Source organism: Aphidius gifuensis, linkage group LG2, assembly GCF_014905175.1.
Source record: "Aphidius gifuensis isolate YNYX2018 linkage group LG2, ASM1490517v1, whole genome shotgun sequence".
In the NCBI taxonomy this organism is placed as follows: Eukaryota; Metazoa; Arthropoda; class Insecta; order Hymenoptera; family Braconidae; genus Aphidius; species Aphidius gifuensis.
In genome coordinates this window covers 12,176,167-12,182,732 of record NC_057789.1, presented here as the reverse complement: position 1 = coordinate 12,182,732, position 6,566 = coordinate 12,176,167, and the positions used below count along the sequence as shown (strand labels likewise).

Below are 6,566 nucleotides of genomic sequence, written 5' to 3'. Positions count from 1 at the left end.
ATTCTTCATTTCAATTACATGTGATGCAAATGTTGACTTAAAAAATAATAATAGTCCAATTGAAGTTTAAAAAAAAAATATAAAAACGTTTTGTTGTTTTTTTAAGTTGATGAATTTTTCCATGTACATCTAGCATGAATAAATAAAAATGTACACGTTTCTTTTCCTCAATCTGTAAACAATGATATTTATTAATTATTTATTTATATTATTATTTAAAAAATTGTAATAAATTACCTTATACAACAATCATAAAAGAGATCCATCAACATGGTTTTTCCAATATCACCATCAGCACCATACAAATACAAACCCTCTGGTGGTTTTTTTGTCTTTTTTTCTTTTCCAACTAATTTATTTAAAAAACTTGGTTTTTCTGCTTTTTATGCATTAATGCCATCATAAACATTTTGTACAACACGCATTTGATATTCATCCTCAATAAGTTGTTTATTTTTTATATTTTTTTTAAAAACTTCAATTAGACTATTATTATTTCTTATGTCAACTTTGGCATCACATGTAATCGAAATAAAATTTATTTGGAATAATCTTTTTAATAAAAAATTATCTATTTAACATTAAATTTTCCTTAGCCATTGCTTACCCTTGGTATTGTTTTTTATTAAAATGTATTGCTTCAATTTCATTTGTTAAATAAATAATGTATATTATTGAGTTGGATTATTTTTTTACAACATAAAGGAATACTCTAACTGAGCCACACAAATAAAAAAAAATGTAAACAAAAATACCATGTGACTTCGGATCTTGATGAGACTAGCGCCGTCACTGGCGATAATGTGTACTGACTTGCTCCATTCTGTGAGCTTCAGTGAAATTCGAGAGATTACCCTCCTTATACACCTCCATGAATTGTAACTTTTTATTAATGTGTTATTAATACAGTACTGCGCTCTGACAAACATCATGTGTATATGCTCTATTAGTGTTTGTCAGAGTATGTTTGTATTGTGCGCATTGTAAAAAAAAAGCGATACAAGTCGCGCACGTTACCCGGGTACTACTAGCGCCCCTCAATTATGCGGCGACCATATAGCGGAACGGTTTTTATATACAGGCGAGATAGGGAGTAAGTCCTCCTGTATTTCTAGTCTTCTTGATTATACACATGATGTTTGTCAGAGTATGTTTGTATTGTGCGCATTGTAAAAAAAAAGCGATACAAGTCGCGCACGTTACCCGGGTACTACTAGCGCCCCTCAATTATGCGGCGACCACATAGCGGAACGGTTTTTTGAGGCAAGTTCGTCCTCCTGTATTTCTAGTCTTCTTGAATTGGGATTACCCACACTTGACATGCGTACAAATTTATTACATAAATTTGTAAGCACTTAATTTTATTTGTTATATTTTATTAATTAGATTAATACGATTAATAATATACAACACAATTAATATTTCGTAGTAGTAAAAAAGTAGTCTTTATTGTTCTAGCAAAATCTTACGTAATAATCATAATACTAATATTTTAATATATAGAAAAAGGAGAGAGAAGATATATTTGGAGAAAGATAGAGAGATAGATGTTCCTCTGTTGTCTGCTAGAAGCGCTGAGGCCCAGTGGCCAGTCGCCACTCGCCACAAATGAAATAGCATACTACTAGTAGTATTAAATCAAGGTCCCTAGATGAGTTACTAGATTTAGACAGGTCATCCGAAGCTAGAATTTGAGACGCCATATTGGGGATCAGTAGTTGTGTGCATGCGTATATGTACACAAGATAGGTACGTATGTATGCGTGGATAGTCACACATGTTTATCAATGTTTATATTTGACATTGTCTGACGTTGAATTGAATTTAATTTGTTAATTATAGATACTTGATATTTAATTATAAATGCAATTTGTGTGATAATATTAGTACTCCTATATTCAAATAGACAAAGTTAAATTAATAAACTATCATAATTATATTTTATTTAAAAGAAAAAAAAAAAAAACTTCGTTCAGGTTATTTTATTCAATAATATTTTAAAAACATTAATATTCTTATTATTATTATATTTCATATTAATATATTGATCATTAATGATGATTACAGATGCAAAAAAAAATTTTATACATTTATTTTATGACTGCAATTCATATAACTTGACGCCGTAGCAGTTTGAATTTGCGCGGCTCCGCCATATTGGGGATATCGACGATTTTACTTCGGATGACCTGTATATTGGGAATCATTCTAGGGACCTTGGTATTAAATATATGACAAATAGTATATTATGCAACAAGGACGCAATGTGAGTGATTCTGGCCTGCCCCCGTATTCACGGGGAAAATTGTTCTCATTAGGGCTTTTTTTTCCGCTGATGGCGCTTGACAAAATTTTTTTTATATAGATTTCACATAGAAAAGCTTCACAAACGCCACCATCGGAAAAAAACGCCCTAATGAGAACATCCTCTGAATACGGGTGCTGCACGAAGCACACACGCATATGATGCAGAGTCGACGGGGCACGTAGACGAGTGCGTGCTGATTGCAGAGAGAGAATTCACTGCCACATGGCGCTTATGTCCATATAGATTTTACATATGTCTACAAGCGGGCGGGAAAGCCCTAAATTGTAATGCCCTGAATTTGTCGCCCGCAATTTGTGGGCGACAAAGACGTACTTTACGCCACAAATTTAGGGCGACAAACGGGCAATTCCGCCCGCTAGGCTAAAAAAATTTTACGAGCGCCATCAACGGCAAATAAAAGCTCTAAATTGTATAAAATTTGCCCGGGGTACGTTCCAAAACCTTCGTTCGGTTCGGTATATCAAGATGGCGGATCAAAGTGTTTTTGCCATTTTTTATCGCAATAATAAGTTAATCATTTCTCCTTATTATTGATTAGAATAAAAATAACTAACTAATATTATTTCTCTACTAAAATACATCAACTGACACTAATATAGAAAAGTTTATAGGGTGTTTAAAATTTTCTATTTGATTTGAATCGCTGCTACTGATATACCGAACCGAACGAGGTTTTGACACTAGTATATAGAAAAGTTATAGCGTGTGATAGCGCATATATTTGATTCCGAATCGCTGCCTTCATCTTGATATACGCGAATCGAATCAAAAATTTTATAAGGTTCAGTGGCAAGAACCCTGTATAAAATTTGCCCTGAGAATACGGGTGCAGTAAAACCCAAGTAAAACCTCCGTTGGTTCGGGATCTCAAAAATGGCGGCGATTCAGATCGAATATAAAAAAATTTCAATAATCCCTATTTACTTCCTTAGCTTAGTATCAGTTGATACTAAGTTGATGTGGGGATATTCCGATATCCGAGACAACATGTTTTTTTGTCGGTTTCTTATAGGAAATTTCCACAGGATTACGGGAAAAATACGGAAAAAATTCCTACGAATTTGTCTCGGATATCGGAATCTTGCCCTTAATGTTTTTTCAGTAAACAAAAGAGAATAATGTTAGTCGGTGAATTTTTTTTATATTAGAAATAAGTATAAACGATTAAGCATTACCTCGGCCAGTCATTAAACATGAGAATGCTTTGAAATTTTTACAGTAGATTCTTGAAACACTGATACATTTTATGAAATTTTTTGGTAATTGTTTGGAAACTCATTAGGTGTTTCCTTTTGTGTATTTATTTTTTTTTACTTTCATGCGCATGATCATGCACATGCGCTTGTCATGCAAATTTAAGGAGAGAACAGTGGCTTCGAACAAATAATTCTTGAAAAATAAGAATTAAAACATGGCTGATCCAGCCCATCATGTCCTACGCTGTTGCAAACTTTCTTTTTGCTGACTGCGCATTCAATTGCGCATGCGTGAAAATAAACAAAAAAAAAATAAATACACAAAAGAAAGCATTTAGGGAGCGTTCGATAGCTGCAGTCTGATTCACAATTTAGGGCTTTTTTTGCCGCTGATGGCACTTGTAAATTTTTTTTTATATAGATTTTACATACAAAAGCTTTACAAGCGCCGCCAGTGGAGGAAAAAAGCCTTAAATTGTAATGCTCTGTGAAGGATGATTCGCATTCGCGTCGTGAGTCGCTCGGCACTGACGCAGGCACTTGCGACTTTTCTAAAACGAAGACGCAGAATGCTTGCGGCTTGACGCAGAGCCCGCGACACCACCTTGCGTCTTTTTCGAAATAATAATCCGCCATTGTTGTTGACATATTTATTATTTGAGGGTTAGGTTGTTGCACAATATGTAAACAAATAAATATATGTCAACAACAATGGCGGATTATTATTTCGAAAAAGACGCAAGGTGGTGTCGCGGGCTCTGCGTCAATAGAGTGGGTATAAGCAGAGTGAAGCCACCAAGGTCCCATTAGTCCGACATTTTGTGCTCGCCGTATGGAGTGGGTATATGAGGTTTTCGTCACTTCCGAGGTAAAAATCATCTATGGCGTCACTCTGCTTATACTCACTCTATGCGTCAAGCCGCAAGCATTCTGCGTCTCCGTTTTAGAAAAGTCGCAAGTGCCTGCGTCAGTGCCGAGCGACTCACGACGCGAATGCGAATCATCCTTGAATTGGACTGCTGGCCGAGGGCCTTGGCCTGGGCCAACAGAAAGACAACTTAATAAATCGAAAACTCACTATGAGAAATTCTCATTCGAATATTTGAAATTATAATGTAGCAGTGCTGACACTACAAGCATATAAAATAAACCATGATAAAAAATTGGCCGAATTTTTGGCCTCGGCCAGCAGTCCAATCAAGTCCAATACATAGGGTATTACAATTTAGGGCTTTTTTCCGCCACTGGCGGCGCTTGTGAAGCTTTTGTATATGAAATCTACATAAAAAAAATTTTACAAGCGCCATCACTGGCAAAAAAAAGCCCTAAATTGTAAAAAATTTGCCCTGTGAATTGGACTGCAGCCATCGAACGCTCCCCAAAGGTGCTTTCTTTTGGGTGTTAATTTTTTTTCCTATTTATTTTGCGCATGGGTAGTTGAATGCGCAACAGTAAAAAGCCAGTTTGCAACAGCGTAGACAGCGTAGTACATGAGGGGCTGGATCCGCTATGTTTTAATTCTTGAATTTTTATTTTGTAAGAATTATTTGTTCAACGCCACTGTTCTCTGCTCATGTTTACATAATAGAAGTAAAAAAAAATTAACACCCAAATGAAAGCACCTATTATTGGAAGCTAATTAAAATACTTACTTTTTTTTAAGTTTTAGAAAGATTAATTTTCGACTCTAAACGTCCAATTCATGTTTTTTTTTTCTCATGTTAAAATCTTTAACTTGTAGATCTTTTGACTTCATGTCTCGATTATGAATATTGTTATCCATGCACAAGCGAATATAGGTTGCAAGGCCTGCTGCTAAAAAAAATGCTCCGATTAAACCTGCATTTTGCAGATATGTGTACCACTTTTTCCGTGAAGGTTCTTCGTGTTTCAATTCGGCTTTGGCATGTAAGAAATGCTTTGAATAATCGCCAGGAATTTCCACATTGTCTATCATAGTATATCATTAAAAATTGGGCCATCGATCTTTTCTTCCTTAATCGTTTTGGGCAAGTGAACTTGTAACGAAAATATAAATTATTCTAACATAAATTTTTGCTCTAATAACGTTATCCAAAATTTTTGGAAAGACAATGATGACCATTGGTAAGCATAAACGCAATTATTGAACCAAAAAATTTATGTTAGAATAATTTAATTTTTGTTAAAAGGTCTTATAAGAGGAACACCTCCCAGTTGCTCAAAAAGATTTGGGAAGAAAACAGCCAACCTCTAGCATTGAATAAAAAAGAAGAAGATTCAAAGTATCAAAAAGATCCTTTGAAATTATTGTTGGCCAATTGGCAAAGGTAAGCATAAATGTTATTGAAAAAGAAAACTTATTTGATTTAAAAAAATTCAGGAAACTCACGCATGTAATTTTGTGCAATACGGCTATAGGGGTAACTCAAAAAATTTATTTCAACAATTAAGGCTAAATAATTGAGGCTAAATTATTATTTATAAAATAATACTGAATATTTGCCCATTTTAATATGGTTCACGTGGTCTTGAAGTTTTAACTTGAGATCAATTTTCTGTTCTTTTTTTTTTTTGCTTTCTCTGGTGGGAAATGTCTCGGGAGTTGCTCCGTATTTCTCCGGATTTCTACGCAATTGAGATTTCCGGATATATTTACGGAGTAATCTCCAGATTATTTTCGTAATATCTCCGGTTTTTTTTTCGGGATTTTAACTTTAAAAAAACAACAAAAAAAAAAAAAATGGAAAAATCAATTTAAAAAACCAGAAATAAGAGTTTACATACAAAAAAAATTTTGGTGTGAAAATAAGTTTTATGAATATCTTATTAATATTTTATGAATTAAACTTATAAATTTGATTTTTTTTAAAGGAAACTTATTATTGTTGCTGATTCACTGTTTGATTCGTGATTAGTTATGTAATATGTAATAACACTGATATGTACATATACTATTATAGCATGCTAATATACAATACATACTGGTTATTACAGCAAAATACAATGTTATTCAAAAATCATATCTACCACGACAAAAACTTAAAAAACTGCTAAACTTT

The 6,566-nt window shown here is 33.7% G+C and overlaps 1 long non-coding RNA gene across 1 annotated transcript; it reads right to left on the bottom strand.

The window, feature by feature from the left end:
- Positions 1-85: 85 nt before the first annotated feature.
- LOC122849169 lies at positions 86-592 on the bottom strand. The gene is made up of 2 exons (XR_006373520.1): positions 238-592; positions 86-172 (listed from the first exon to the last, which is right to left on the bottom strand). It is a non-coding gene; the product is annotated as an uncharacterized LOC122849169 (long non-coding RNA).
- Between the last annotated feature and the right edge of the window lie 5,974 nt (positions 593-6,566).